General features: G+C 42.2%; 1 protein-coding gene across 1 annotated transcript in view; it reads right to left on the bottom strand.

The window, feature by feature from the left end:
• The window catches only part of roraa (RAR-related orphan receptor A, paralog a), a gene marked incomplete in the record, with an annotated part of 190,739 nt that overhangs the window by 15,632 nt on the left and 151,244 nt on the right, over positions 1-23,863 (bottom strand).

Genomic DNA, 23,863 nt, shown 5'->3' on the forward strand with positions numbered 1-23,863 from the left:
GTGTGTGTGTGTGTGAGAAGGAGGCCATTTTAAGTCCTCACAAGCAGCTAATGTAAACATGGTGTCAATTTGCATCCTAAACACAACTTACATAAGGAAAGACCCAGCTACCCACAAACCCTAAAACACCACAGTAGCACTACTACTAGCCTTGTGCAATGACAAATGCTCACTTAGCCACATGAGGGCACATACTCGCTATTGGAAAACTTGACTTCATGAAGCCTCTTAAACTTCAAAACCATAAAAACCTCAGGAGTAAATCCTCTGCGGCCACAAAGCATCATAACATGCCCACTGTGCTGGATGGAGCGGTGGCAGTTACTGTGTTCGGTGAGGGGTGGTGGGGGGTGGGGGGTGGTTGGCTGTGGGTGTTGTGCTGTTGACAGGCCTGTGATTCACCCGCCATAGAGGACAAAAGCACAGAGAGGACAGGCCTCATCCATCGTTGGCCTTCTCTTCAGGAGCAGACCACAGGGCAACACAACAGAACAGACAGAACACACAGACATCAGAGACACAGAACTCCCAGCTCGTCCCACTGCTCTCAGCTTTATCACTGCAGCCACTGATGCTACATCCCTCTCCACCTCCACCTCCCCCTCTGTCTTACCCCCCTCTCTCTCTCTCGTTCTCCCCCCAGAGATCTCTATCTCACAGCCCTCCTCCACATCTCCAACATCTCAGTCCCACCATCCCAACAGTGCACTGCAGCGCCAGACGAACTCCGCTATCTGATCTAAATCGAGGAAAGATCACTGCGGGATATTTTCTCACGATGTAATGGTTTTCTCCAACCAGCCATGCAGCTAACCAATCACAGCGCAAGGGGCTATTGCAACACAAGTCTATACCAATTAGGGGAGGAATATTATGATTTTGCCTTAATAAGATGCAATAAAAATTATAATAATTTTTTAAAAAGTGGTGGTACATTCACTATGTCAAAGTGTTACATCAGCCCCTCCCCTCTAGCCAGGCCTAACTGTCTACTATCGAGCCTCATGTTTTTTCCCAAGACTAGAAGCTTCTAATATCCCTTGTACACCTTAACAACCAACCTCTTTAAACTAGTTTGATCACATCAAAAGTACTTTTGTTAGGGTTCAATCCAGAGATCCCGGCCCATTTTAATCATCTGCCTAGGAGCTTGTAATGTGTCATGTGGATAATGTCCTTGTCCCTGAGGCATGCCCGGGAGAGGCCCTTAACACAGAGCCTCTAATCCACTAACCCCGGAGCCACATTCTATTCATTCAGGAATCTGTGTCTGTTCTCCTCGCGCTGCTGGAGTCAACAAGACCGGCCATGTTTACATGGAATTAGCCTACATTTTAGTAAAATGAACAAAAGGGAGTGGTAGAACATGCACAATTAATTCTCCTCCAGACAACACCTCCTGCGATTTGTGATTCTCACGTACAATAGAGGGCACTGCACCTCGTCGGCCCGGATTAGAGTGAAATCCAGGCAGGAGGCGGGCTTTGACTACCTAACTGAGAGGGTTAATTTATAATTAATCTTTTCCTTACTGTGCACAGTTGCTTGTTATTTCGGTTAGGTCTATCTCTGTATGAGTGCACTCTATTGTTTGTTTTTGTGTTCTCCCTGCATGAGCATTAGCAGTGCAGTGTGTTTCAACTCCTTTAGCATTTTCAGCCTCATTACTTACATAATTTGTTCTGACATGCACTCACAACAACTGAAGCGTGCTGTAATTATGACTAGCTGTGGTTATGGTGAACTAAAGGTTGTAGTGATAGGCCCCAGCCATTGGGTGGCAGTGCAGGGCTGTGGCTATGGTTGTCTTGTCAAGTTAAGCCAAGCTTCCACCCACCCTATCCAGCCTACAGGCTTTTGGCTCTGAGCTCCAGCCTCTGATAGCTCCAGGCTTAGGCTGCTGCTAGCTTCCCCACCCCCACAGCATAGCTGTGAGATGCCTTCATCTCTCCTGAAGAAGCGGAGCTGGCTGGGCGCTCGCTCAGGCCTGACAGAGGCTGTGCCACATCAGGTGAAAGCAGTGGGAGTAGAGACGCGGGGGTGCCAGGCCGGGCAGGGCATACACATACACGAGCATGCCTCACAAAGCCCTATCTGCAGCAGGAAGGCCCTGGGTGCACACAGCCTCACCAGCTAACACCCTCTCACTCCACCGCTGCACAAGCCCCTGGATGCTCAGTGCACTCAACAGTAAAAAGGGTTTGTCTCTGGACCGGCTGAGGCAGGCTCTGTAGTTTCTTGTATGAGAGTCTGAACATATAGTTATTTCCACACTGGGATAAGCTGCTTTCAAAAAGATGTGGAGAGAGGGGGGTCAAGGAGAATAAATACAGAGCAATGACACAATGGAGATCAAATACACCATGAAGTCACCTACACCATCAGCCTAAGTCAATATTTGTATACCTGTATGACCGTGCAAGTTGCCCTCTTGAATGATCATGGGGTACACTAAGCTGCACTTCAGACACTAAGGATGATTTAAACAGGAGTTCACACAGGAGAGTCAGTCAAACAAAAAGGCCTGCGCTTACTGTATAAGCACTCCCAAATCTGGCAGTCAATATCTATTGACATGAGCTGCGGTGTTAACTGCCTCTTGGTGTGAAACGGGCAGCTGCTGGCTCGCTTGAGCTTGACCAGCGCAGTGCCACTGATCCCATTCACCGCGCCTGCCTGCCTGCCTGCCTCCCTGCCTGCCCGCTTCCCTGCCAGCCAGCCCTGCCTGCTCTGTTTACGACATCAAAGCCAGGCACAGTTAGACGGGCAGCCATGCTAAAGCCCATCCCAGCAGCCTGCCGCTCCTCACAGCACTGTGAGATGGCCTCTGCACGCAGGCCACTTCAAAGACACCTGCTGAGACGCCAAGATTATGTGCGAATCACACTACAGCACAATCACACCACAAGCATAACCATAAGGGCCGGACAGTGGCTCAAAACTGATTTCCTGTATGCAGCATTGCAGCCTGGCGTGGGTGTCTTGGACAATAGGCATGGCAAAGAGAGGAGACAGTCAAGCCGAATGCTAAAGCTTGTTCTTTGTCTGTCTGTGGTCGAGCAGTTCAAGGACACTGATTCACCACACTAGCAGGCCCTTTGAGGGGATGACGTGTCACTCAGAGCACATGTCCAATAGGGCAGAGAGGCCTCTGCATGTTCACCCAGTGCCCTTCACTGTCTTCTCCACAGCCCTGAGATCAACCCACTGCTAAAACTACACTATATTATCAAAGAGCTGGAAACTGACAGTCAAATGTGAACGCCCAGAACAATTTGCCAAATGCACACTAACAGCTTACAGGGGCCCTGTCGTAGTTTATTTTATTATAAGCATTGAACAGACAGACACTGTCAGGCAGAGAACTTCCTCCCTATGCACTGAAAATTTAGTATTACTTAATTCACAAGACATTCACATTGTGAGGCTAATAAATACATTATTAATAATTCGTATTTAGTAAATAAATATTTAGAAATGTTGATACTCTGGTAGTCAGCGTAAATTCCAAATGAAAAACTATTAGTATGCACTGAGGAGGACCTGGTATACTGGGATATACTGTTTGCAGATAAAAACATTTTATTTAGTTCCAGTTTATTATTCTTTAATTCTTGTTTTTTTTTAAATTACACTTTGAATATAGCCGGCTGCTTACATAGACAAAATAGAATAAAACTGAAAACCGTACAGGCTTGTGCAAACATGGAAAATCACCCATCAAAATCTCCTGGCTGTTCCCACTGAACCCTTGGACTACTGACATAACGTTGAAGGATTAAGATTATCCCTTACATTACAGACCCATGCCCAGGCCACCGTCATAATGCTGAGAGCTTAACCCATTACTCGATTGGACCATTAAATCATTTTCTCATGGCCTGATGATTCATGATAGATGCGCACAATAAATGAGCTCTGAAATCGAGGCTTCTATACTGTTCTGTATATGCAGATCTTTTTTTTTTTCTCCATTGGCTCATTTACAATGCACATCATTCCGAAAGAAAGCATGCGAGGCAGTTGGAGGAAAAACACATTTGCTTTTCTGTGCATGGCGGTGTGCGAGTGAGTGTGTATATATGAATGTGTGTGTTGGTCGTGTTGTGTTGACAGCTGTCAATGACAGAGTGACGCAAGCCAGTGGGCTCATGTCAGAGATTATGTAAGGAACTGGACAGGGCACAGCATTATGAACAGATTAACAATTCGTCTACCATCAGACAAACTGTGGTATTACATTCTCATTTTATAATATTTTGCAACAAAACCAAACAAAAGCTTATGGAGGATCAAATGCCTACTCTCAGGACTGTTAAACAAAAGCAGATTTTCTTAAAAACAGAGCATTTATAGATCAGCATACAAAGACCAGGGACACTGAACTGGCTTGCAAATGGCACTAAGCGAGGTTCTTTCATCATTAAGTGCAGCAATTCATTTTGCTACACGAACTTCCCATTTGGCGGTGGAGATCAGCTGTCGGTTGATAAACAGAGTCTTCTCTAAACAGATACCCATGACAGTCAGATCTAGCTGTAGAGAGACGACAGCCTAACAAGAGCTGGAATCAGAATTCTGCCTCTTTTCATCTGCCAGGGCTCTGCTGTCATGTGAAGTCGCACAACAATACTTTTTTATTCCCATTTATGCAGCAGAAGAAAGGTTATTTGAATGTCAGTGGCAAAGGACAGTCGTGGCACGGAACACAGGCGGAATAGTATAAATGTGTTATTTGTTTAGGGATCGGAGGCTGCTGGCATATTACCATAGAGCTGTTCTAATGGCATTTGCTGGTTTGTAGCACAAAGAAAGCACACAGTGCTGTACAGAAATTCACCTGCAGACCAAAACTCTATATATCATCACTTTAAACAGCTTCCATTCAACCTGTAAACATGCTGAAGTCATCGAAAAAAATTCTGACCAGAGGGATTAAAGCAAGGAAAGACATAATTGACACATTTTGATGTCTCTATGCTGCTTCTTGCTAATTCCCCCCCCCAATCATTTAGCTGCCTAAGCTGTGATCCCCCTTCACTAGAGGCCAGCTATATTTGAAGAGATATTTCCGTTTCAAAAGATGGGCTCTTTAAGCCTTTCCCTATTATTCTTTCATAGCAGTGCAGTGACTTTGCTAAAGCACAGGTCTGGACCATCGCCCTGGGCTGCTTTTTGGATGAACTCAAGCGTACATCTCTGTGTTTGTTTGTGTGTGAGGCCTATTAATATTTCAACACTGCCCAACTCCAGATGCCTGTACAACACAGCAGTGCTTCTCTCTTCATGTCTCTCCCTGTATTTACTTGACTGTTTTATTGAAGTGCATTCTGACACCCTCTATGAGGGGGAGCAGGAGAGTGGAGGATGTATTCCCAAACCGCAACATAAGACATCTCTCTCCATGTCTCTTTCTCCACCGGCGTAACAGTAATTTGGGCACTAATTTATGTGTTGTTATGGCAAAGATTGACGAGCTTCCTGACTGGGAGTCTGCGCGCCTGCACTCTAGGGGAAACAACAAAAGCCTGGGTTTACCGAGCAGACGAGCACCATGAAGGGTAGCATGTGTGCGGCACTCCTCTCCCCCTCCCTTGTCTGCCCCACCTGAGCTTAAATTTCTCTCCCCATCACTCCTTACTTCCCTCTATCCATCTTCCCCCTACCCCTTCTTGTCTGCGACTGCAGTGACAAGTGAAGTTGTGCCCGGGTGCTGGGGACCCGAGGGCACGCTCCTCCTGTGTGTGTGCGAGCATGTGCATGCGGGCGTACATGTGTGCCGGGAGGGAGAAAGCCTCACACTGTTTACTCTGATGGCAAAATGCAATCTGTAGACAGCACTCACTTATGCATTCTACCAGCCCCTAGTTAGTCATAGAGAGCCATGAGAGCTAAATAAAAAATCTGTGTTGCAAATATTCACATGCTTTGTCTAAATATTTACATCATTTGGTTTGGGCCCCTTCATAAATTCAAATGTGATACATCCTCTATTATAATAACATGCATTTTTGAAGGGAAATAGAAGTTTTTACATCCTAAGTCTGACTCAGAGTTACTTGTGCATTGTTGTCTTTACTCATGCATTGTGCAGTAAGGCATTGGGATGCACCAAAACTCAAAATCACTGAGGCTGAAATCACACAGGACCGACTGACTGACTGGTGCAGGAGCTGCTGTTTGAATTCTAAGATTTAGCTGAGGATCATGTGATGCTTCTGAACATAGTCTGACCACTTTAACTATGCAGGCAATGGTTAAAACCTCCATTGTGGTACAGTTCCTTAGTTAAGCACCTCTCAGCACCTCAATCTCCCTGTAGGGACGGCAGCCGAGGTGCCTCCTTAAGAAAAACACAGGAATATATAAATAATGAATCCTTCAAAACATCCACTGCAATTACACGCAAAAACCTTTACATAACAACAAAGAGCCTTGTTCCATTGCACCAGGGAATTTGCTACTGCCACACTGTCCAACTTCCTTCCTGCTATAATTGCTGTATTAGTATGCATTTCTGTAAGACAACCAGCATTCTTGCTGTGGGTTTTTGAAAAGGATCTTTCTACTGTTTCACACAAAGAAATCAAAACTTACATCCATACAACTTCCTGCGTGGTCTTTTTGCCAGAGGGGTGACAGAGTACATAAGAATTAAGACATCTGCAAAGAGTATATTGGGTGCCTCAGTTATGGTGGATATTGGGGAGAGTAGTGGGGCTATGAGGGAGGGAAAAGAGGAGGGAGGCTGGAGGTCCAGTCTCATGCTGCTGCTCAGGGTCAGTGGGTCAGAGGCACACAGCCAGAACACACATGGAGAGCAGGCTGAATAGTTCAGCTGACAGTAATTGTCCCTCTGTGGTCTCCTTAGGAAAACATGTTTCCAGACAACGCAGACTGGCTGCACGGGCCAGATAGTAATCATGATCTTGATTTGCTCCATCGAAGAGGGGAGCTCAGCATAAGCCTCCAGTTATGGCGCGAGTCAGTATTTCCATTGGAGCGCTGACATCAGCTGAAGCCAGTTCTGCGCAGGGACGCAGCACATGTGTTAATAGATCAAGTAGTGAGCTTTATTCCAAAACATTTGAAATCAATTTTTTGCGAGGGAAAAAAACACATCATGACAGCAATGTCATTCAATATCCTTAGAAATAAGAAAATATGGAGAATCCAGAGTGTACAAGTGTGTGTCAGTGAACAAACCTTAATTTTGCCTGTATCACTGTGCCATGCTTGAGTTAATGTGTAAGGTAAACTGCAGGTAATTAATAACTGTAGGTAAACTGTAAAGGTACAGATGCCTTCTGCTACATATTTAGTTCAAATTGCGGTGTTCTTTCAATTTTTATTATATATGAGGGCATGTCAATTATTCCTTATATAATAGATACCAGATTGTTGAAAGAAACTTGAAATTCACAAAAGCTCTTTAAATCATATTGATATATATTTTATTATTTGAAATGAAAAGATTTAATCAATTTATTTGTACTAGAAATACACAGCTTCTGTAGTTACTTGAGTATTTAATTGATAGTGACAGCTTAAGAGTGACATGAAAGTGGGGAGGATGGATGAGGAGCAACCTCCTAGAGATGGATGAGATGCAGCAAAGGGCCACAAGTTGGAATCAAACCTGGGCCACTGTGGTAAGGACTCAGCCTTTGTACATGGGAGGCACACTCAACCAGGTGAGCTACTGGGGCACCCCTACTTTATACTTTATGCTTAGTATACTTCTAAATTAATATTAAATTGATCCTTATGCATTAATGCATCACTAGTTACAATCCAGTAATATAATATGATTCTGAAGAGGACCGTTCTGCATAATGAGTGCTTTTACTTTTTATTTTACTGGACTTGTCTGTCTACCTTAAATGAAATCTGGAAAGTTATTGTCTAAGGGTTTTTATGGCTAGGCTGATGAGCACTTTTTACAGCACCTCTGCCATTCTGCTTGAAGGTCTTGGGTTTTCATCAACTGAAAAAGAGCAGGCAAGGACAGGGAAGATGAATGACATCAATGGCCAGCCGATACTTCCAGGGACGTGTGATTGAGACAAATGAGCCTTGTTACATTAGCTGGGATACTGAATCCTGCTGCTCAAAGATCCAGAGCTTGATAGAGCTGAAACTAGAGGCACCCAACCTTTCCACAGATCACCGGTGTCATGGGGCCCCAGAAGAAGAGCTTTCTCAAAGCGCCTGCTTCACTGGGCTCACTCTTTCTTTCTTTTTTTTTACCTGGACCACTTTTTGTTTTCACCTCATGTGAGCCCTTTTTTTAAGTGTACACACATACATACACACAGACAAACACACACGCATACGTCAGAGCTACTATCTGGCCGTCTATTGCAGATGCAGAGAGCAAATTAAAGTGAGATAGAGCCATTATCTAATCCATATATAGTGCCCTTGGCTATTACCGTCTTAATAAGTGACTGCCAACACTTCCACCATGCATCATTTATCCTCAATGCTGCTAAATGTTCAAAATTATTAAAGTGAAAAGTTATGATCATGACCATGTAAAATATTTACTAGTAATGAAATTTGCAAGGCGTTTAAAAAATCAATCTGTTTATTTCTTTTTGCTCCTGGCAGTATCATGAATGTCAATGGCCTGCTTAAGTGTTATATTTGATGGGATCGCAGCAGATTACATTTATATATTATATAGTTATATCAACTCAGTGGTGTAATGTAACTAAGTAAATTTACTTTTTGTTCTACATTTGACTATTTTTAGTACTTTTGTTCTACAAATTCAAGGTGCTTGTAGTTTACTCACTAAGTGTTTCCATTTTATGCAACTTAATACCTTAATTCCACTACATTCCCGAGGCAAATACAATACTTTAAACTTAACTTTAAGCTTTAGTTACTTTTCAGATTGCAATTTTTTATGGCATTCCAGTCCTGAAAACCATGTATCTTTAAATTTGGTGATTTTGAATTTGAATGTTTCTAAAAAAAAGTGTTTACCCATGGGTTGAGAAAATGATCCTGCTTCTTAAGCTAAATAGACTATTTAAACTCTATTCAGACTTTTTGGATTAGCTGCAAAATGCATTGTCACAAAGATGAAAACAGGGCTATTTTTCTGAGCTAATGAAAAGCTGACTTTTTTGAGAGATGTGGTTCTCACAGGACAGCAACGTTACAAACATTGATGATTTCATAGAATTGCTTTATTTGCTGCAGATTAAAGTACCAAACAGTATAAAAGTAAGTATTTAAAATGAGCTCAACGTCAAACATCATCTATAATACAAAAAAACTGAAAGGAAACAATTTTTCTGCATAATGAGTACTTTTACTTTTGATAATTCAAGTAAATGTCGATGATAATAAAGGTCCAGTGTGGAACATTTAGGAAGAAACAGAATATAATATACAACGTTTTTATAATCACCAGAAAATAAGACTTGTGTTTTCGTTACCTTAAAATGGGCTTTTCATACTAAAGACGCCATGTTGAAACACCATGTTTCTACAGTAGTCCATAACGGTTAAAACAAACACGGGGTCTAGCTAGGGCTGTTCATGTTTATCCTGTGTTTCACTGCCACCGTAGTTTCTCCTTTGCACTGGATGAGGAGGGTGAAGCGAGATAGATGCAACTACACCACTAGATGAGTATTTCTACTGATACTTAAGTAAAGGATCTGAATACTTCTTCCACTGTATCTATGTATGGTAGTGCACAGTGAAAACAGTGTCTCCAAGTTTGGTGATTATGACATTTTAGTAAGTTGTAGGATTACCTGTATCTTTATGCCTTCTCTCCTTGGGGTCGTAAAACCCTTTTTAAAAACCCACTGGGTTATCTCAACAATGCACCAGGCTTAAAACGAGGCCATTTAGATTAGTTTCTAAAATGATGCCTGTTTGGGAAACAAATTTCCTCCCTCTCCTCCAGTTGTAGCAGACCGTATGAAAGGCATTCCTAGACAACAGGGGTGCACAAGGAGTGTCTACTGCCACACAGAGTTCACAGACTGCTTACAGCACGTGAGGTACATTCCCCCTGCACTGCTGTTTTCACAGTCCTACAAACACTGGCCTGGTTTTGTTTAACATGGCAGGATTAAGCAGCCATGCGCAAAGCATGCTTCCCTCCTTGCACGCTTTGCTTACAGTAGAAGACCTCAGCGCTCGTTGCTACCTTTTGGTGAACCAGCTTCCCCTAACTGCCGGTGAATGCACCGTGGTGCTCTAATCCCAGGCAAATAAACAAGTGCCAAGATTAATGATTGCATAAACACATCCCAAAAGCCATGGAATAACAATCAGCTCTTCAGCCGCTCTGTTGCCATCCAAAGGCTCTAAGAGTCAGCTGACAGCCAGTATATCCCTCTTTCCCTGCCTGCTGCCTCACAACAGTCAGGAATTGTCTATGATTTCTTGCTTCCTTAACGACAGGAAGCTGTCAATATTGTCCACATGACAGTGGGTATTTGTAGCACTGCATTAGGAGGGAAGTTCTGAGCCAGAGCAGGACATTGTGCCTGTCCTGCACAGTTCTTCAGCTCTCCACTTCTTCCTTCTTTTGCTAATCAACTACACAACATGTCTGGCCCTCCTTTCCGCACATGTTTCTCTGAGGCCATAATGAAGACAGCCTGGTTGAAAGAAAGTGGAGATCTCAATGCAGTTCTGATTAGTTTGTCAACCCGTTACTCATTATGAGGTGTAAAACAACTTTATCTCTGACTTGTTGTGAAAAAGACAGTCAAGCAGACATCTAGGAGGACATTACAAGAGTGTGTATAGCAATAAATCACTATCACAACAGACCAAACAAGGCCATTAAAATGACATTAGGAGCACGGACCGTCCTCTCATCCCTGTCATCCCTGGTCTGCGACTATAAGACGAGCTGCTTTGTGGCGAGGGGGAAGTAGTGGAGACAAGGACAGATAGAGAATGAGAAAGAGAAGAGAGGGAGACAGAGAGAGAGAGCAGTGCAGTCCACTGGTCCAGGGCAGGGGAGCGTGGGACGTTCAGATGAAGTGGGAGGCCCCTCTCCAGGAGGTTGCTCCTCAGCATGAAGGCAGAGGCAGCACCCCGCCTAATGAGGGGTGAAGTGGAGCCCCCTGTGGGACCCCCTCAGGCACATTCATTAGGAGATGAAAAAGCGTTTCCAGCGGCAGAGCAAGTGCCTGCCTTGGCTCGGACATGTTTAATTTAGGGCCATATGAAAACACAAGGCCACACTGGCCAGGTCGGCTATTGTTGGTCAGGGGAATCAACAACGCACAGGGCCAGCAAGTCGGAACTTGACTAAATGACTGTGTGCAGAATTGAATTATTATTTTTTTTCTCGGAAGGGTTTAGGGTTTTATAGCACCTTTTAAGCTTACAACATTCAGATTATTAAAGGTCAAGTGCAGTGATACTTCCAACTATGGGTAAGGAGTCTGTTGTAGACAGGCTATTATAGAGAAAATGTGCGGCTTATCACAAGTTTCATTCCCTTCAATGCATTGCATTTTGTTGCATCTTTACGGCTCCAGGCAAAAATAATAGATTCATTTAGCCAGTGGTGGTTTGTGGAAGGGAACCAAGGATTATGGTAATGCAGCACTGAATGCTGCAAGCAAAATACAGTAAAAGAGAAATTGCTGCAGTAAGAGACACAGGAAGAATATCTGAGAGGTTAATTTATATGATTGCACAAATCTGCATTCACAAATGCATCTCATATCGCACAAGGTATGCTGTTTGTAAAGACAATAGAAGAGACAGTGCTTCTGTCCTTTCACTGTACGCAGAAGGCTATTACAGGGTATCAGTCTATGGTGATTCAAATACATGTCCGCTTATCACAGCCGCTTATCCTTGTTCCTGATGAATCCTCACATTTATTAAAGCTGTCTTCTTGCCTTGTTAGATATGTATAACCAATCTCCTGTAATTAGCAACTGCTAACCTTTGGGGTGCTAATCCCCCATGAATTGTGGATTTGTACATCAAAGCCCACACTCTCCCATATAGCTGGTGCTTGAAATTACGCTCGATTTGAAACCTGCAATTATTTGTATAGCATGGATGCAAACAGTCTCCTCTTTTATGTCTCTGAGAATCCCGTGGGTTTGCAGTAAATAATCCTTAATCCACTCCAGTGGAATCCAAATATAGAGTTAACACTAGCTCTCTAAAATTTAGATGCATAGCCAAGTGCCTGCACGTAAAGTGGAGAAAGCTTCTCTCTCTCTTTTTTGCATAGTTAAGATTAGATTTCTTTAGTGGCTTAGATGCATCAGAAGATAGGGGGATTGCCCATGGGTATAACACAATGATGCATCAACAACAGGGCATGGCCACGCTTGCAGTTGTGATCCTGTCCTTTTCACAAGCAATAATTGAAAGTTAATTAAATAATCAATAGCCTTGCCCCTTTGTTTAATGTAATCACGTCCAGGCCTCTGTCAACAAGGTGAATGCTCGGCTGTTTAGAGTCAGCTACAATTTGTACTCTCTCCTATTCAAGGCCAGGCTAAATCCATTGTGCAAGGAGGGAGAGATTATAGAGAGGGAAAACAACTGAGATAGCTTCCCACACACACACACGTGCACACACGTGCACGCACGTGCACACGCACACACACACACAAACTTGATGCTTTTGCAGGGAGGATGCCTGAAGCATTTATTTTCTTTAATGAGAGACACGAGTCTCACATGTGTCAGTGATGCACAGCATGGGAACAATAGGGTAGGCTTTAATTCCATCAATCTGCTGCATTTATCCTTGTATCACATCAATACCTGTCAGTTAAGCTGGATGAGATAAATCATGTCAAGCAGACTGAGTCAGGGCCACACTGAGCTCAGTAAATATGCAGACTTAAAACTCATCTTAAAACTCGGGGGGTGAATGCGGCTACACACAGTCAGTGACAAATTTAGAGCGTGGGTCTTAAGCAAGGAAATACAAGAGATTACCTTGTGAGACAACATGACACAAAGATCATCCTTCCTGCACTTACTCTAGTAAGTGATTAAATAGCTATGAATTAACAATGATGTTGTTAGGTATTTAGAAGAAACGCTACACCTTCGCTGTCACCTAAGCCTCCCATGGAAATCTCTGTACTTACCTTACAGTAACAAGGATCCCACAGTTACACTTTTACGATCTTAAACAGGAATTGACACCCCACATTTCGACACCTGACATAAAATGCATGCATAAGTGGGCAAGGTGCTATTGAATGACACGGAAAAATCGAGATTCATATAGCTCATCCTTCTGTGTTTATATGTTGAGTAATCGCATGGCTACACTTACTGTACAGCGTGTTTGAATCTGGCTTTATGTGCGGAGTAGAGAAATAACAGGCAGCGGGATCTTGAAAAGTCCTCCCCACGTATGTGCAATAACATCAGATTTATTGTCAGATAAAAAAGTTACATATAAAAGATTTTTGAGGATTGGCTTTGAGCGATAGCAATAACCCTGCAAGCGGCCAAATTATGATTTATGTACTTTGGCTTGAGAGTGTATGGGGCAGAAATGCGTATGTCTATGGTAGCTGGGCTTCTCACTGTAGCATAGGAGCGACTCAGAGAGAATACATTTGGTGTAAAATTGCTTCATCTGTTTACAATTCCATTTGGAGTTTATGAGAAAGACAGGCAAACACAGCCTGATATATTGCCCCTGTGTCATGGCATGGCAGGAGCATCCACACAAAGATTCATCTCTCACTTAGAAGCCAAATGATACGTCTAATTTGCTGCGAGCACAGTTATTTTTAACCTCTCCAGCTGTCAGATAATGGAGCTTGACTGTCAGCGCTGGTGTGTGTGTGTGTGTTAAAAGGTTGCAAACTCTTTTCAATTTACCATTCCCTTTGAGTGAATTACAAAATGCACATTCCCATTAGTTCACCTGATTGACATTACTTTTTCTTTTATCATAACCAAAGGGGGGTTAAAAAAGAGTTGACTGAATTAAGATGGAGACTTCCAACGGCAATCTAAATTTGGTTCTCACATGCGTTGTCAATAATTACGATGCCTTAAAAACATCTCATAAAATCACACGGACGTGTGGGTTGTTTTTCGTGGTTATTAATTGGACACTGTGATGTCTTTTTCTGACTTCCTGAATGATCGAGTCCTTTTGTACAGCATGCTACATTACCATCATGTACAAATCTGCTACATTGCCTACCCTCTACAATTGTTCTTACATTATTTTCTCCCCATTTAGGAAGGTGACTCACTGGGTTAAAAAAAAAATGTGGTGCTTCATCTTGGCAGCTTTTATTTCATTTAGGCATTTCTCTCTGACAAGAGAAAAATCTAACTGTATTCTACAAATGGCCCATCTCGCCACTAACAGGAGAACAGCAACATTGTTGAACTAATGCAAAGGGCCAGTTACATAAGGCCATTGGAAACAGTTCTTAATCAATGAGCTGGCAGTGGACTGCAGCCTGGTGTCAGTGGTTAGGCTGATGTAATTTAGATGGACACTAATGGATTCCCCAGACTCTTCAAACATAGGTGTAAATCATTGCACCTTCATTTTTTACAGGACATCAGACATTTCTAAAAGACAGCACTAGTTAGACTGCACTAACACGATAACGTAATAGGAAAGCATTATGTCCTCAAGGCATGGAAATATTCAAAGAACATAACAAAGGGGTGGATAATCAGTGACACAGAGACATGGACAGAATAGAACAAGTCACATCAGTCTAGTTTTACAGGCTTTACATTCAACACACCCTCTATCTTGAGCTTTACCAGTACCTATTGTATGGAATATATGAATTAAAGTCATACACCCAAAAAAAATGTATTTACTAACTCACAACAAATAGAAAACCATTGTTTGTATCACACAGCAATCTTAGTTTTCTATTGTAAATAGTGCTCCAGTGAATGACTACATTTCCACTGTGCCAATAACCAGCTGACCTCTAATGTTTGCTAACTCCAGCTTAACGGCAAGTTATGTAAGAGAATCGAGGGACAGGCAGGGACCGAACTCTGTTCATGTCGACCAGGCCAGCAGAGGCAACAGCCTGTCTGCTTTCATGCTTGCCTTTGTGTGTTATTGTGCTCTTACAAAAGATATAGCATGCTCTCAGCAGGGCAATGTCTCTTTAGACTGACCAGGTCTGACTTCAGCTCTAAGGTAACTCAAGACACAAACCACGCTCGTGGCACAACCTCAGCTGCTCTCAGCCCTGTGCTTACATGACCAGATTGGAGCTCAAGTGAACTGTTATAGAATAGTTCCTGACCTTGGTGTTAAACTATAATCTGCGGTTGTTATTGCCTTTAAATCTCCCTGCAAGGTGTTGTATCACAGCTAAAAACTGCTACAGTATGAGAGAAAAAAAAAATCTGTTGTTCAGCAAAAGAACCTAAGGACTTGACAAGAAATACTGTAGTACGCTATAATATGGCAAAATATACGGTCTAATAACTTTGTCAGTGTGTGATTTTTTATTTAAGATTTACTTCATTTGGTGTGAAATGACAAATCTCTGTCAATCATATAGAGCCATGTTATTCTGAGACAGAAATTAAAAAATCATGTGCTGTGCTTGGAAGTTAATGTGCACCAAAATAAAAGAGGGATAATCTTTTTTTCCTTCAAAAGATGCATGCTTATCAAAACTGTTTTTTTTTGTTTTTTTTTTGCAAATAGGCTGATGCAGTACAATGCTGTTCTTGCTCAAAAAACCTGCTGAAAAAGCCTTTATGCATTCTAACCAAGCACTCACACTTCATGCTGTAGCAGGTGAGCAGCCACTGTATTGTTAATATGCTTCCATATTGGCAGTGTCTCCTGCCTCACTTCATGGGCACCTAAGGTTCATACTCAGGTGCTAACAACAGTGCTCTTTAAGGGTTACATAAGTAGCAGCTAATGGTGCTGGATCAGTATTTGGGATCTAATCCTCAGAGGCAATATGATCCACTACAACAACTTTCTACATGTTGCCTTGGCCCAGCAGGAAATGTGACACTCTTTATGGATCAAAACAAATCACATACAGTGGTGACTAGCAGGAAGAATGATTTTTTTTCTCTCTCTCTGCCTTCTTGACACACAAGATCCATTTCTCTGCTTGTTCAGTTTGGCACGAACATCGCCCCCTTACAAAAGAACACAAGGCTTGGGGAATTTTCTAGAAAACCCGTTGCAATTCTCCTCCATGCTAGTTAAATTACAGAAGAGGTCACAGTAGGGGACTTCGGAACACAGCTACCAATCAACTGCAGCAATTCTCCTGGTGTGTTTGTCAACATTGCTGCCTGGTGTAATTGGCATAATTGTCAGGTTAGCACTCGGAACAAACTGGGCGTCCTCTTGGCGAGTGCGGGCCGTGTCATTAAAGGGACATGTTTCTGGAGGCGCTCCCGGGGACACATAACGCGCAAGCATGTTGGAGCGACAGCTCGCCTGATAAAATGGCTGTCTCTTATCTCTACTATGCATATGAAAGGCTTATGCCTTCTCCATGACAGATTCTACGCCTCATCACCACGGGATTTGCCCAGATACACCAGAACAGAAGCTGGGAGAAAAACAATGTATCACATGTATAGCCTCATCTTAACACTGTCAACTGATGTTTTTGTGTATGTGTGTATCCTTGTGTGTACGCACACTCTTAACTGTGCTCACTTAAGAGAAATAGAGAGTGAACATGAACACACCAAACCGATTCAGCTATAGTTTGATGTGGATAACAAAATATCTGTTTCTCTCCTGCACAGTAATTCCCAGTTCATTGGCAGCACAGTGAACTTGGCAATCCTGGAGCAAGCTTCAATTATCTTGATAATCTGTAGTGAATACTTGATATAATAATGATATAGTATCTATAATTACCATGATGGGGTGGGGTAGAGTGTGCTGAAAAATAATCGTTTGTATCATCACCGCTGGGTAGCATCATTATTAATCTGACAGCACTCATAAAGCGCTTTGTTTGTTTTCTCTGATTGCTCTTTTACTACCAAAATAAACAACTTGGCTCCTTTGAGTTACAGCGGTATAATTTGCTGGAACAGCAAAGGCATTTATCTATAAATTTATTTTCAATTTGAGGTAAGCTGCAGTCATGAAAGCTAAATCACTACCAGGGAGAAGATTATTCTAATTACTAACCAGCTGTCGCACATGCTGCATGAGCACAGGATGTGTCAGAACACAGAGCAACCAGTAATCAGTTTCACAGAATCATCTGAGCACACATTTACATCTCGAACTAAATGTTAAACATGAAATTGTCTTCATTTGTATGGTAATGTTGTAAAACTAAAAGGAGCATATGCTATAACGTGCCATGACTGAATTTAGAAACACAAATTTTATGGTCAATTTGTGATGCAATCTTAAAAACTGAGTGTTTATTTGCAGCTGGAATAAGCCTGATGGTATTTTAGTTTCCACTCAGATTGTTCTGAGGGATATACTGACAGCATAGGAATGCAACTCATACCTGGACTAATGTGAGTATTTTAAAAAGGGAAAGGGAAAAGGAAAAGCAAGTTCAAAGGTATGCTGTGATTCAGCCACACAGTAAGCTAGCAAGGCAGAGTAGAAGAATTTTCTCATGTCTTTTCCAAGCTATATCTGAATTAGACCATAATGCTAGCATGGCTTGGTCCCTGGGGTTTTCTTTGCCATTTGCACTGCTAGCGCTGCAATCCCCCTGACAGGCCTGTTTACGACTGCTCTGCTATCAGAGGGCTGAGCAGAGCCAGGGACGAGCCTTCATTAGAGATTAAAGTGACCGTCACAAAGTCCAAAATCATCACTGCTTCCCACAGCAAGTCGAGACACTGAATGGGCTTAAGCTCATGCATCAACAACAGCTCCATATCAGAGGGATCCACTGCTTCACACACAAGTTCCTTTAAAATTTCAATATACATTCATGAATGACATTTAAAGACATTTTTTAAATTAGCTACAATCAATCTCTTGACTGGCAAAAACTGTCACGTTTGTGGTTCATTGCCATAAATTTCAGATGCATTTTGGCAAATACCACGCATGACATTTCCTTCTAAAAACAACAATATTTGTGTTCCAGCTGCAGACATTTATACCAGGAAAATGAGAACGTACTGCATCATATTAAAATCAGATGCAGTTTCTTGCTTATTAGAGGTATCATACATGACTTCTACTGACCGCAGAGGTTAGGTTGAGTGGAGCTTCTCGTCTTTACTGGTAAAGCTTATCCATCTCCTGATCCAGAGCCGTTGGACATTATTACAGATAGGAATGAATAATATGAGGCAGAATATGTGCAGCTGGATGGAATTCCTGGCCTTCTGACCATAACACAGACCATAACCACTCAAGAAGCCTTACCCTCCCAGGCATTGTATGCTATGTACAAGTCAGTCTCTCTCCTTAAACCGTCACACGATTCACAGAGAGGAAAATGCTACTCGACTTTAATGCTGATATTTTTTCCGTGGGGGAAACTCACTGATGAGTTTAAATTCAGAAAATCTGTGAGTTCTTTTACACCAGCACTGTAGGTAACAAAGAGCGATGCAATGCATAACAATACTGCCCGGAAATAATGGCAGATGGAGGTTAAACAAAGCAACAAAGTCTTTATACACATTACAAACTCATTCTTCCTTCCATCAAAATTCTTGCTGTAACTCCAGAACAAAGCAGCTATTCTCAGAGGAACATGAAAGACAGACACCTGTCAATCACAGCTCCTGTGACTCCATATTTCTTGTGTCAGAGGCTGCAGGATGGAGAAATGTGCAATATTCTGATAATATTTCATGCAAACTAATGCAAGTCAGAACACTTCCCTGCTGGCCAGAAGGAGGGGAAATGAGAACAGGTAATTATCGGATTGCCTCAAGGCAAGAAATGATAGAGATTGCAGAGAACGGGGATATTTAGCCCTGCTAATGAAGGCCCATGTTTTGCGAGCACCAGGAAGGGGGAGCAGAGGGAAGCTATGCTGTGGCTCAGCAGGAGGTAGAGCCTGATAAGACCATCTTACATAATGGCCACATCCAGGCCTGGCCTGCTGTTTGGACTGAGACTCCCTGTCCCTCACATTCTCGCCCATCCACTCAGCATGGTCGGCCAAGGAAGCGTAACATTGCCTGGGTATTCCATTTCCCTAAACATTACCATTTAACATGTTAATCCACACCAAGTAGTACCATTTATGGCTGAGTTGAGGAGTATGGGTTTGGCCTGTTTACAAATGCACAACACAGTACTGCGGCATGTTAAATCAAATACAGTTTCTTATGTTAAGTATTTTCCATACTAATTATATTCACTGAAGAGAGACAAAGACTCGAGTGAAGGACCCCACCCCCCCACCACCTACCTCAGCCCATTTAACCCTATTGAAGGGTTTATGTTTGCCCATCTCAACAGCCTTACTTAAAGTGCTGAAAAATAAAAAGCGATTGCTTATTTTGTATATGCAGCACTTCCCCCGGATGGATATGAAAGTTTAATCATGGCATTAGGATTCACGGGCATTCCCTTGCCAGACCTGCTTGCAGACATCAGAATTGCTAATTTGCTGGTTTGCCCAGGAAGGGGTGGCTGGTGGGTGAGGAGGGGATGAATGGAAACAGGAGTCTGATTTGTCCAGATAACCTTGAACCCCAAAGCTCCGCTTCCTGTGGATGTACGGAGCTCAATCAGTCCCTCTTTATCGTGTTGATCTGAGCCGCTGTCCAGTGCAGTGGTCGGCCCAGCATCGCACTCACTCTTACCTGACTACTTTGAGAGTGTGTCATTAGCCAAAATCGTTTCCTGCTCACTTTCCTGCCTGTTCTGACACAGCCATTAACTTCCGCTGAAATGTCATGAATGAATAAATACAGCAAAATAATTGCTTTCAAAGGCAATTTTGGCTCTGCAGTAATGTCCCGATCAGATATCAACATTAAGCCAAAACAAAGCCTTTGACAAAAATCACAGTAATTGTTGCTCGGCTTCTAATCTGAATAATTAATTCCTATTGCTTGTGATGAGAGTCCACCGGAGGCACAGACATGATAAAGAAGAAAGGTCCTGACAGGGTTATGAGTCAGCAGAGATGTGAAATTCAAATTGGCCAGGCTAAGCAGTTTGGAGCTGATGGTGATTCAAGTAGACTCACTGGTCAGCCCTACAGTACTGTACAAGAGCCCCACGGCTGAAAGATGGTGGAGTTACTCATGGGCACAGGTGCTTTATCAGCAGACCACATGTGAGGGGTGAAGCAGTAATAATTGTGAGCTTCATCGAATAAGGCGCTGTACTCTCCATGTTACACTAAATTATGAAATATCTTCATACTAAGCTCTCCATTCCTCTTTTTCCAAATAAACCAAACACATCTTTATTATTAGCTCCATCTGAGCAAAAACTGGGTGGAATAGCTGTTTCTATGCTGTTCTGACTCCATCGTGAGTGCTGGACTCGTGCTATTAACAAAATTACAGCGGAGATCTATCGTTGGCAGGGGAAGATGAAGCAGCAGGAGAAGAACTCTCACTGTTTTCTGTCACAGCCTCAGCTGTGTGCACACACTATCCTTGCACACTGCCATCTTTCACTCAGCCAGGCACTTGCCTCCTCGCCCACTGCGCCCACCAGGCCCGGGCAGCACATGCCACTGCCAAACATCCATTTACTCCCTGCAGGACTCCCGCGTATCTGAAGTGGGCCTGTCATTGAGACCTGTTTAGATTTTACTGCACTGTTTGCCCGGCGCACAGGTGAATGCATGTGATTTGATGAGCTACACACAATGCACGTAATTAAATGCGTCGTTTAAAATCAGCTTTGATAATTTCACCGGTAACACCTTGTCAAGCTGACCGGCTAGACTCGATGGAGGGTGGTAATTGCATCCCTGTAGAGAGGCCGGTAGCCTGCAAGGGCATGTGTGGAATTACTGTACCACACATGTCCACTGGATTCCGCCAGTAAAAGCTGAAAAACACATACACACAAGCCACAGAACACGGTAAATGTTCACCTGTAAGTCTTTGTGTAACTATGTGTTCATAGGTTCAAGCTGTGTGAGCAACCATACAAACATTAATTGGCTAATATATGAGCAGCATGACCTGATGACCAGAGATATGTTCTCTCAACAAAGAATCCCACCTCCAACATCTTAGCCTGGAGGCAGATTTAATGCTTACCTGCAGATGCTGCCTTTGTCTTTGAAGTGGAGCGATGGATGCAGCAGAACAGATGGAGATGTTGGATGCTTTCAGGAATTATTAATGGCACGCTATGATCCCAAATGACCTTCAGCAAATAGTCTCCCAGCACTGGAGTACACAGGCAGCCCTGCACATCCATATTGTATTTAGACAACACACCTGGGTCAATGGAGAAACACCGAGCCATCATTACTGTACCTCGAGCTCTAATCCAGTCGGGGAAGTAGCTTCCGTTTTCGCTCAAAAGGGACGAAGAAGCATCCAATCAAATTAAACACTATCGTATGTTTCAGGAATAGATTTTGAGATTTATGCAACAAACACACTAATTCCGTAAAGCCCAATTTGTTTCTCCCACAATGGGAACCATACACTGGAATTAATCTGCAGAAAGCCTTTTTCTGTAGTTTTAAAAATAAACCCTTCATCATTGGAGGCTTTTCTGTTTGCTCAAGGGATATGCTATTGTGACTTCAAATCTATCAGACATCAGTAATAGCCATAAAATATCTGCTGCCTATGGATAACATTCAGTTTACAATACAAACTACAATCTCTAGATCGCCTCTCACCTCATAGAAAACTGAACGTGCTCATGTTAATGCCTGTATGTAAGAAAAGAATAGGTTCACAATGCTGGAATCTTTTGAAATGAGACACAGATATGTGTATAGTTTCTGATTTACAGTTCCCAGGACCATCTAATTTAAGAGTGTAAGACATGTAGTTTGGGTTTACAGTTCGTCTTCATTAATTACATGATATGACAACGGTTACTCTTGTGCTACGCTTTTCGGGAGGTTTGATTAATTTGCGGTTGCAAATGCGCACAGTTAGCATGTGATTTACAGAGGAGCCACTAATTATTCAATCAGCGACTGAGACTGCCCTCCAGACACATTTATGTAGTAACACAATGCATTAACAATAGTTGCAATTAGCTAGCAATGAAGCCATCTACATCTGATCACTGGCACATTTGCTTTGCACCAGACTAAGCCAGTTAATTTAGAACCTTATTGCAGAACTACTCTGGGTACCATTTAAAGTACATTTTACACCACACCCTTGCACTTGAAAGAAAAAATACTTTTTACTTTACCACCATAAGGAAGCATCTTTACGTGTGTGTTTGTGTGCAGTTTTTTTCATCTTTGTTGTTTGTATGCAGTGAAAATTTAATCAATCATCTTGGTAAGGGTGGCTGTTGCCCAGAAGATAGAGGGGTCGTCCACAGATAGCAGGGTTGGCCGTTCATTCCCCAGCTTCACCTGTCCACATGTTACTGAACCATGTATGGTAGCATTTAACGGTAAAACGAATATACACCAGCTAGCATTGCCACATTGCATTTACTACATTTATTTATTCATTTAAAAAAAATGTTTTCCTTTACTCGTATAAATCTTCCTTTAACAAATTTGCACCACTTTTTCTGTCCAAAACTGGCCCTCACATAATCCTGTTATTTGCCCAATTAAATGGCTATACATAAAATAAGTAGACGTGTTCTGTTTTCAAGAAATTGTGCTTCAGGTGCCTGAGAAATAATAAACAATCTTCATATCTCAAGGCACAACAAAGGCACACAAAGCTTAGTATCTGGCTTTCTGTATTTCTAAAGTAATTACCTAGGCCATTTTCTGTGAACATCAACCGTAAACTGCAAACTCTGAACCTGATGCTGAAGTGCTTCAACGTAACACAGTGAATGTTTTACACCTGTATGGGTTTAATTGGGGTTACAGGGTTCCTATATTTAGGGGGGTATTGTGGGCTATTAAGAAGAGTCAACAATGCCGAGCAATGTTTGTACAGTATATGCAAGGTCTGCAGCCTTCAGTTTCTAGAGAATAAATACTGTGGTGGTGCTCTCATAAGACACTGCATGTCTTCAAAGAGCTACATCTAAGGGAGGAATTGATCACAGACACTTTTTCTCACACTCGGTAAGAGTAGAAAGGAATAAATTATTTGAACGGTGTCCATCTCCTCATATACCAGAGTCTCTGATTAATTACCTTAGGGCTTGCTAATGAGAATGTGTAAATGAATACAATGTTAATCTACTATGTATACTATGTTTACTCAAGTTTGCTGAGGCTCAAGAAAAAAACAAAATCCCTTATGTATAAATTATAATAATCCCACATCAAGAGAAAGAGAGAAAAAAATCCAGGCTGAGATCAAAGCAGAAAGGCCCGATGTAATCATGTGTCAAAAGATTAAAAAAAAAAAACGAACTTCCTTACCCACTCAAGTGGGCAAGGTATGTCAAATGTAGTTTTAATTTGAGGAAAATCTTCTTTTACGTATCTCACAACATGCCTTTGATTGTTTGTCCTTTTACCTTCAGTTTATCCTCGGTGACAGCTAATATGATACAGAACAATGAGGCTGATACAGTACACGATGGGAAGAAATGTTAAGAGCTAGAATTTTTTTTGTGCTTTATGTAACAAAGAAATATCACTGAAAAGACAATCTAAGCATGAAGACCCTGAGCTTTGGATATGATAGCAGTAAAGTAAAACATAATAATATTTAAATATACTGTAGCATGCAATAGATATTTTCATAAATGTGTAAAAGTAAAAACTGTAATTTTATATACACAAAGATTTCCTGCTTCATTAAAACAAAAGAC

Source organism: Morone saxatilis, unplaced genomic scaffold (genome assembly GCF_004916995.1).
Source record: "Morone saxatilis isolate NCDOM2014 unplaced genomic scaffold, NCSU_SB_2.0 Contig2, whole genome shotgun sequence".
Lineage (NCBI taxonomy): Eukaryota > Metazoa > Chordata > Actinopteri > Moronidae > Morone > Morone saxatilis.